The 10,218-nt window shown below is 37.9% G+C and overlaps 1 pseudogene across 1 annotated transcript; it reads left to right on the top strand.

Moving 5' to 3' along the window:
* The first annotated feature begins 4,153 nt into the window (after positions 1-4,153).
* On the top strand, positions 4,154-9,972 carry LOC148742280 (uncharacterized; annotated as a pseudogene). Its single transcript, XR_015999285.1, has 10 exons — positions 4,154-4,717; positions 4,990-5,223; positions 5,379-5,487; positions 5,931-6,034; positions 6,250-6,365; positions 6,523-6,596; positions 7,065-7,288; positions 7,441-7,589; positions 7,696-7,741; positions 9,896-9,972. The product of XR_015999285.1 is annotated as an uncharacterized LOC148742280 (transcript).
* The last annotated feature ends 246 nt before the right edge of the window (positions 9,973-10,218 follow it).

The raw sequence follows: 10,218 nt of genomic DNA, 5'->3' as shown, positions 1-10,218 counted from the left end.
GTAAGTCTTAGAATTGCTTGCTTCTCAATCAGCGCACGGCTTTTTTGAGATTACAAATGTATCTACAATTTACAGTAAAATGAACAATTTCTTTGAAGTAGAAGTATTGTCATTTTGTTCTTGAAAATACACTAAATTCGGGAGTTTTTAGAAGGAAAGTCATTTTAGAGAGCGATTTTCTGAAAAACCTTACTACCCTTGAAAAATCAACACACAGCAAATGACAGACTGATAAATCTTTACTCTAGCAGAATCTGTCTTAATTTTGAAAACTGGCCAAAGGGAACCTTTATCCATTTCAGTTTGAAGACGTTTAGTCGAAATTGCGCTCAAAAATGGTACGTTTTCACAATGGGTATTCTGCCCAATGATAGCCAGTAAAGAAAAGACAGCAATGTTTAGCATGAAATAGTTATAAAAGAGCCTCCAAAGTAACTTGGAAATACGATTCGTTCCACAGGAATAAAAGTCACAGCCGTTCGCGAAGGCATAATTAGCAATCCCGCACTAGAGTCGAAATGGTGTTTACGTCAGCGGTCAAACGTCAGAAAACTAAACCTTTCAATGAAGAACGATTTTAACGTCAACTATAAATAAGCAGCTAATCAGTGATTGCGGCCAGATACATCATATTCGAAACTTTGAGCATTGTATACTTTTTAACGTGACCTCTCAAAATGAAGCATTATGCCTAAAGCCACCAACAGATAATAATAACAGGATGTTCAAAGGGGCTTACTGCAACTTCGCACAAAAAATGATCACCTTATCGGACCAAATTCTTAGGCTACACGTATTTATGTCTTATTGAGTAAGTGAGGCAGTAGCCAAGCTTTTAATAAGGTAACCTAGTCTAAAAAGTGTGAGAAGAGTAGTATTGAGAAATGCCGTTTGAAACCTATATGCTGAAAAGGACCCCAAAAACGTCTTTTTCAAAGTAATAGAAACGCATTTGACATATTTACGCTCAAGAATGTTAGTATTCATGCCGAAAGTATGTTGATCATTATTCCCAAAATTATGCCGTCAAAATTTATCTAAGCCTATCGGTGACTTTCAAACGGTTTCAATTCAGGTATTTCGGATCTCATTATTTTTACTCTGCTCGTCACACACAGTTCTGGATCAGGAGGACTCTTTGGATCTTAGAACTGAAAAGTTAGCCTCCAAACGTTTTCAAGTATACTTAATTTAAAGTCGTTCGCGGTATTACAATTTTCGCCCGCACGCATACTCTGAACATGTTAAATGCCTTATTTCATTGAAAATTAAGGGGAAACACATCATCTTTTCACTCCTTATAATTGTAATGTTTTCTCGGCCTAGCATGTGGGAGAATCGCTCACACTGGGTATATATCATCCCCTCCGCGAATAGCCGGTGACGAGTGTCTCCGGATACTATTCCCGCCATAATTCGGTCACAGTCTCCCTCACGGCTGGCCGAGACGTCAGATTGAGGCTAACACAGCGTGCTTCGCGTAGTTTTCCCTGCAAACTGTTGTTTACAACTTCACACATGACTTCAAGCGATAATTTTAGCAATCTAAATAATTTCAAATCTACAAACGATTTAAGAAAACTCAAATCAGTAGAGCTGAAGGCGATCTTGAGGAATTTTGGCGAGCCAACAAGCGGAAAAAAAGAAGATCTTGTCCTACGTTGCTTCGTTCTTGTCGAACGATCGAAAGGCGTCCTTTGATTGATACAAACAACTTTTCTGTGCCTTCTACATCCAGTACAGCTGATGTTACTTATGAAGTAATCATTAGGGAAGCTAATAATTGCGTGTGGAGCAAAGACCTGAAAGAACTACCCGCGTTTACGTTTGTCCAACTCTATGATTATCTTGCGAAGAAGACATTGAAATACAGCAACCTCGATCTGTCAGCAAGCGCTGGATACAAAAAGTTGAAAGCCTTCAACTTTTTCAAAGAAGGCCACATCAAGAATCTTCAACTTTTCCAAAAAGACAGCCATGTATTTGTTAAAGCAGAGGTTCTGGCCTCTATGAAATCCGAGAAATACAAGTCTGTAAATTGGTTTTTAATCGAACGAACAACGATATAATTAAGGCAGCTTGAAAGTGTCATGCGGGGTAAGTACTAATAAGAATTTTTTTATGATTTCAAGATAAAACTTGCCGTTTGGGAGCCTCAAATACCTCGTCTATACTGGATGGGTTATTCTCTTTCCAAAAGTACAATAGTATTATTAGCTTTTCCTGCCTTTAAATGGTGCAAGTTTGGCTTGGCCCAAAGAATAATTATCTCTTTTCAGAACTTAAGTATTTCTTCCTATTGTTTGCGTTTTATCTATTTTAACAATGAAGTATTTTCTCTGATATTAGTTAAGATGATGAAGTACATCATGTATAGAAATTGAGGATTAAATCTAAAGTTCTAAAATGTGGACTGTTTTATATTTGCTAGGAGAGGTGAGAATGGAATACGCCGATGTAACCACAATGGAGGAATTATATTTGCCATAGAGGATTTCAACCGCTCTGGCCTGAGAGAAAAGGACCAACCGGTATCATGCACATCAAAGTTATGCAGCTGGAATGTTCCCAGGAATATGAAAGTGGAACCAAGTCCAATTGAAAAGATAGTATTTCAGGAAATAAGATATGGCAAAGCCACAACATCGAGTGCCAAGATTACAAGGTATGACCCACGTGCCCCAGCAGATAGGGATGTAGACACTCAAGCTTTGGCATTAATGGGAGAGAAACTTTCTAACTGTTTACAAAGCAGCAGCTATTTTCTCTTTCACAATATTAAGCCATCAGATTCTTTTTCAATTCAAATTGAGAGTATCTGCGAGTCCATGAGTCCATTCCCAATGATGCAACTGATGTAAATGAGCTTGAGCATGCTAAAGTTTGTTAGTGAGAAGATGTTTCATTCAATGATGACTATAACATTAATAGCAAAGCATTTAAGCAAATCATTGACTGTTGTGTTGAAGGACAAGAAATATCTGATGAGGAAATGAAATAAATTGAAAAGGAAACTAGAGGTCAGAATGAGAACAATGCGTGAAAAAAGTTACGAGAAACTGTTCTAACTGCTTCCAACTTTAAGAAAGCTATTATTAGAAGGAAAGAGCCAGACCTCCTTCTGAAAGATATAATGTACATAAAAGAAAAACAAGAAGTTGTTCCATCACTTGACTATGGGATACAACATGAAAAGGATGCTGTGGACCGCTATGTTGCTCTTCATCATTTAGCAGGCAATACCAAGCTTACAGTGACTGAAGTGGGTACATATATATCCAAGAAAACACCAGGTCTAGGAGCCAGCTTAGACAGACTGGTGTATGATCTCTCCTCCACAAATGGAACAGAAGAAGGACTTGAAGTTAAATGTCCTCACTCCAAGCGTGGTATGAGTGTCACAGAGGCTTGCTTGCAGTGATAGTTCTATCTCAAACTTGTAGATGGACACCCAGTTTTAAAAAAAGTGCATGCATATTTTTATCAGATCCAAGGACAAATGTATGTCTGTAATCTTCCATGGGTAGACTTTCTTGTGTGGTTTGGCCATGATGATGTTGCTGTCTAAAGAGTTAGATTTGACCGTAAATCATGAGGGGACGCAAATCGTCTGCACTGGAAGTACACATCAAACTCCCCAGGCGTTCTAATCCAATTAAATATGTGGTTTTTATGTCAGCGTTTGCGTGGTTAATATCGTAAGCGCCCATTTCGGTTGGATCTGGACAGTGTCTGTTTTTGGATCTGGACAATGTTCTTTTTTTTTCCCAGATTGCTTTGTAGTGCATGTAGTTTTCTTAGTTATTTTCCCAAAAAATGGCGCTGAGGAAAGGTTTTACGACCTTCTCTCGCGTCGTCAGTGATGCATTAAGCGAGCATAATTACTGGTATGTGCTCACAACAGAATTTTGTGGAATTACTCCTCTGCAATATTTTAAGCGATCGCCGATCCTGACAACTTTTCCAGAAGATTTCTGCCAAATTGAAAGCGACAAAGTTCGGCTTCTCGACGGGCGCCCCTTCGTCAACAAGAAAAATTCCAGCGCATTTGAAGTTGTTTGCTCGTCTTTTGGGCTTGTATCGGTTATTCTGAGGGAAAAAAGAGCTTCTGAAGGAGGAGGATCCGCCGCGATTTATAATATTAAAGAATTTTTGAATGGCTTGGATTTGAGTTCCCTCAAGGGAGACGGCAACGACTTGAATTGCGAGCGACCACGTGCAGCTCGGCGCCTTACAATGACTCCTCAATTCAACACTCCGCCTAGCTAGTACGAAAGAAATGCCTGTCTCGGTTCATTTGACTCCTCCAAACAGAGGCAGTCTTAGTTCTCCTAATCTAAAGGAGATTTCTGAAAGGAGTGATTTGGAGACCCCAGAAAAGACTTTCCTTATTAAGAAAAGGGGGAGCCGCGTTCTCCAAGATGCACAAGGCATCTGTGAAAGGAGCCGAGAAAATTTATCAACGGTGCTTTCCAGCATGTGTACTTTTGGTGATCCTGAGGCCATGGCTATTGTAAATGAGATTGTGGAGGATGTGGCCCTAAAGAAAGGAGTTAAACGGACGGTGGAAGAGCTTGTTGGTGATGAAACATTTTCCTTATACGTGGAAAGCCTCCGAGTACCAGATTGGGTGCTATTATATTTCAAGACCAAGGCAAGGGTATCTGGTAATACTTGGCAAGCTGTAATCAATATCACCAAACTTGGAAGGACAGGGGTTAGTAAGGTCTGTTATTAGTTATCAATCTTAAGAGGCTTCTTTTGGAAAGGATATGTCTGCACTCAGATTTAATTTATCCCAACTTGGAACCAGTTCTACAGTAACAAATTTAATGCTTGAAAGTGGTAGAAGTGCAAGTCTCATTATTATTTACTATTACTATGATAATAGCTAATTTTTTTAAACCTCAGTTATATCAGATATATTTTTCATGTTAATTTTGTTGTTTTAATTTTTCTTTTGCTTTCTTTCTTTGGCTTCCGTTTTAGAAATCCTCTGACACACCAATATTGTTGAACCTTAACCAAATGAAGGCGGCCAAAAAAGTGATCTTTGGAGTTTGTAAAAATACATGGATGTGAAAAAGGTGCCTTCTCCTTTACAAGGTTATCAGGTGGATTTGTTTCCTGTTTTGGAGTTGATTGTCCGCGAGCAAAGGCTGCATAATGTGTGCTCACCAACTCTTAAACTTCTGATGAAGATAGATGGAAGACCCTTTTGTGGTAAATACTGACTGTCAGGTTTAAGTCTGCTGCCATAAATTATAAAACAATACCTTATCTCGGATTAAGTGTTTGGTTATGCATAATTTTTGTTCCCATGAATGAGAATGAAATTATTATAACAACCATTTCTATTATCATTTTTTTATGATCAGGTAGAAATCAGGTGTTGGTTGGTCTGGTTCCCTGTCTTAACCCTGTTTACAACATAGAGAGTGCAAAGTCTGTCTACCCACTGGCCATTGCCAATTGTAAAGAAAACAGGTTCATCATTAATTTCTATTATTTTATGTTACTAAAATACTTTTTCTCCTTTGCTTGACGTGGTTACAAAGTTTTTAATTTGCAAAGTAGAGACACTTTCTTATAAAGCTTTCCTTACTGAAAGCTCATAGTTTTATTGAACATATATGTTACAGTTTTCATAGTTGTATTGTTGACTCAATTTCCAGTACTGGCTCTAAGATCTGACAAATGTAATACACACAAATACACACACACACACACGCACACACACACACACACACACACACACACACACACACACACACACACAACAACAAAACAATACCCACACATTAGGAATTAAACAGAAAGAGGAAAAAAACTGCAAATCCTTTTGCATTATAAGAACATTACCCCAACATAAGCTCTGCATAAACAACAAGTTTCATCGGTTGTCTTCATGCCTAATGTTATTTTGATAGGGAAAGCCTGAAGGTACTTTTAAAGGATCTAAATGAACAAAAGAGAATCATCAAGAACCAAGGAATTTTTGTTGATGGCATGAAGTTCAATGTAGAATTTGATGGTAAGATGTTTCTATCATTTTGTTATTTGCAAGAACATTAACCTTAATCTTTTTAAAAGGGAGGATGCTGACTTTCTTTGTTAGAAACTTAATTGAGGGTTTTTTTTTTCATTATCAGTGACCATTATTTTAAACAGTAAGTTAATCTTCTACATGTACCGGGGGTATGTCATATCATAATTCTTTATTGCTGTTGTTTTTTTGTCATATCTTAGTTTCATTGGACTACAAAACACTGATCTTTCTTTTGGTAAAGAAAGGGGATCTTGATTTTCAACTTGGTGGTCGAGGGGTAGATGTAGAATTCTGCTTTATATGCAATGCAATCAGGGTTAGTATTTGTGTTGGTGTACATGTGGATCAATGAGCATTTCTTAGTTGTAGTTCATCAGTTACAATATACAAGCTACAGTCTTCTCTAATAATGCAACCAAAAAATTTTGTAAGATAATATTAATTTATTTTGAGGTAATTTCATTTCCCATTAGGGTTGCAAATGTCATGAAGTGGCCCCAGATGAAACTTGCCTAGAATGCCTACGAAGCAAGTGTAACATAGACAGGTATACTTTAAGTTTAGCCATTCATGATCATTAAATAATGCACAGGCTTATGTAGGAAGTGCTTGAGGCCTTTTTGGTACCAAAGTTGATGCATTGGTAAGAGCAGCCACCTTCCACCATTTATTTATTGCCATGATATTCATAAGACTTTATTTTTTATTTATAAATAATAATAATAATAAACTTTAATAATGTATCAGGGGTATTTAGCTTGAAGCTAATTGGGGACACAAGTTGGAACGTTGGTTTTTGCGGGGGAGGAAAACCAGAGGACCCAGAGAAAAACCCGTGGAGCAAGGATGAGAACCAACAAACTCAACCCACATGTGACGCCAGGTTCAGGAATTGAACCCGGGCCACAGTGGTGGGAGGCGATTGCTCTCACCACTACGCCATCCCTGCTCCTTTTGGGGTACCCATTTACAATATAATTATTGTAAATGCACCATTGTTATCCATAATTTGCAGATCAACTGGAATCCGGGAGGATCTCCTTTTTCTCCTTGATGAAGAGCTTACTAGCATTCAGTTGTGTGCACTACATATGGAGATGCACAATACAGAGCAGTTGCTTGCATCCATTGGTCTGATTGCCTACAAGATTGGTTCACTTCCAGAAGCCAATCAAGCCCTGAAGTGCTTTGGCCCAGAGTCTTTTCATGGTGATAGAATTTCTGTTAAGAAGAAGAGTGGTCAGTAGTCTGCTATTTCAAAGCAGAATATTCATGTTAGCTCTATGTCGGGTGCATGAGTGGTCAAATTATTGGCTTTGTGTGTATTTTACAATTGATTCACTTTGTGGGTATATCTATTATTTTTCCCATTATGATAAAACACATTTCAGGTCCAACAGAATTTGAAATTCTTCAAAACCTTGAAGAGATTGTGGGATTCTCCCTTCCGCCGGACAAGTTGAAGCTCTCCTACACAGATGTAAACACAGCTAAGAATTTTATTCTTAACTGTGTTACATTTTGTCAGTCCCATGTTGATGTAAGTCTTTGATACCAGAGGTGGCATTGGCGAGTACCTTCACTTGTGGTTCAACAGTTCTTGTTTATTTTTCTGTAAATTATGAGGTGTGGTTTATATTGTGCAGTGCCCAGATGTTTCGTCGGAGAGCGCTTTTGAAATGGGCACCATTTGTAAGTACTTGCTTCCTTTTCAATTTCACAGTATGCACTAATTACCTTTCTTATTTAGTATTTATTACCTTTCCTATTAATCATATGTAGAAGTCTGTACTTTAGGTGGCACACCCTAAAGTGCAGTATAACCCAGCATTTTTGTATTTTTACACTCTTTCTATCATCTTATTTAGTAGACTGTACTTTAAGGTGGCACACCCAAAAGTACAGTATAACCCAGTATTTTTGTATTTTTACACTCTTTTTATGATTGTAGTCAATAGACTGTACTTTAAGGTGGCACACCCAAAAGTGCAGTATAACCCAGCATTTTTGTATTTTTACACTCTTTCTATGATCGTAGTCAATAGGCTGTACGTTAAGGTGGCACACCCAAGAGTGCAGTATAACCCAGCAATTCTGTAGTTTGAAACTCTTTATATGATTGTAGTCAGTAGTCTGTACTTTAAGGTGGCACACCCAAAAGTGCAGTGTAACCCAGCATTATTGTATTTTTACACTCTTTCTATGATCATATTCAACAGGCTGTACTTTAAGGTGGCACACCCAAAAGTACAGTATAACCCAGCATTTTTGTATTTTGACACTCTTTCCAGGATCATAGTCAAAAGGCTGTACTTTAAGGTGGCACACCAAAAAGTGCGGTATAACCCAGCATTTCTCTATTTTTAAACTCTTTATATGATCGTAGTCAGTAGTCGGTACATTAAGGTGGCACACCCAAAAGTGCAGTGTAACCCAGCATTTTTTGTACTTTTACACTCTCTCTATGATTGTAGTCAATAGGCTGTACTTTAAGGTGGCACACCCAAAAGTGCAGTATAACCCAGCATTTCTGTATTTTTAAATTCTTTATACGATCGTAGTCTAGTCTGTACTTTAAGGTGGCACACCCAAAAGTGCAGTTTAATCCAGCATTTTTTGTACTTTTACACTCTTTCTCTGATCATAGTCAATAGGCTGTACTTTAAGGTGGCACACCCAAAAGTGCAGTATAACCCAGCATTTCTGTATTTTTAAATTCTTTATATGATCATAGTCAGTAATCTGTACTTTAAGGTGGCACACCCAAAAGTGCAGTATAACCCAGCATTTTTGTATTTTTAAATTCTTTATATGATCGTAGTCTGTAGTCTGTACTTTAAGGTAGCACACTCAAAAGTGCAGTATAACCCAGCATTTCTGTATTTTTAAATTCTTTATATGATCGTAGTCAGTAGTCTGTACTTTAAGGTGGCACACCCAAAAGTGCAGTATAACCCAGCATTTCTGTATTTTTAAATTCTTTATATGATCGTAGTCAGTAGTCTGTACTTTAAGGTGGCACACCCAAAAGTGCAGTATAACCCAGCATTTCTGTATTTTTAAATTCTTTATTTGATCGTAGTCAGTAGTCTGTACTTTAAGGTGGCACACCCAAAAGTGCAGTATAACCTAGCATTTCTATATTTTTAAATTCTTTATATGATCATAGTCAGTGGTCTGTACTTTAAGGTGGCACACCCAAAAGTTCAGTATAACCCAGCAATTTTGTATTTTTACACTCTTTCTCAGATCGTAGTCAATAGGCTGTACTTTAAGGTGGCACACCCAAAAGTGCAGTTTAACCCAGCATATTTTGTACTTTTACACTCTTTCTCTCATCATAGTCAATAGGCTGTACTTTAAGGTGGCACACCAAAAAGTGCAGTTTAACCCAACATATTTTGTACTTTTACACTCTTTCTCTCATCATAGTCAATAGGCTGTACTTTCAGGTGGCACACCCAAAAGTGCAGTATAACCCAGCAATTCTGTATTTTTAAACTCTTTATATGAGCATAGTAATTAGGCTGTACTTTAAGGTGGCACACCCAGAGACGCCCCTTTGTCAACAAGAAAAATTCCAGCGCATTTGAAGTTTGGATGGCCGAGGGGTGGGCGCCTATTCAAGGAAATATGGTATATAGATTACTTGAGGCTGTGCGCATTATTTCGTGTTGTTGCATAATTCATGTTATCTCGTATTGCCCAGTTTGTCAGGAAATCAGTCGTCGTCATGTGTTTACGTCCTACAAAAACATCGCATCGGAAATTTCATGATCTAGCTTCGCAAAGAAATGTACCAGCTTTTGTTTTGCCTTGATTTATTCATTCTTTTTTTTTTCGCAGCACTTTGTGTTTTGAAGTTCTCTTCCCGTCGCGGTTTGCAGGGCGCCTTCTAGCAGTAAATGAAACTGTTTTTCAAATTTGTGTCTCAAATGACCATTTATTATTGTCGCTCTGCTGCAAATAGGTGAAGAGCTCAAAGAGCAGAACAGTTTGGGTCACAAGAATTTCTTCACGTTATATATCCCAGAAGCGCTTAGGTATTACTCTGAATGCCAGTACTTCAGCCTGGGTGAACCAGAAAGGATAGAAAACACTTCCCTATATTAACCATGAATGAAAACCTAAGTATGTTATATATCCCAGTAGCACTAAGGCATTACAAT

This window comes from Stylophora pistillata, chromosome 1, assembly GCF_964205215.1.
Source record: "Stylophora pistillata chromosome 1, jaStyPist1.2, whole genome shotgun sequence".
In the NCBI taxonomy this organism is placed as follows: Eukaryota; Metazoa; Cnidaria; class Anthozoa; order Scleractinia; family Pocilloporidae; genus Stylophora; species Stylophora pistillata.
This window is presented reverse-complemented; position numbering and strand designations above follow the sequence as displayed.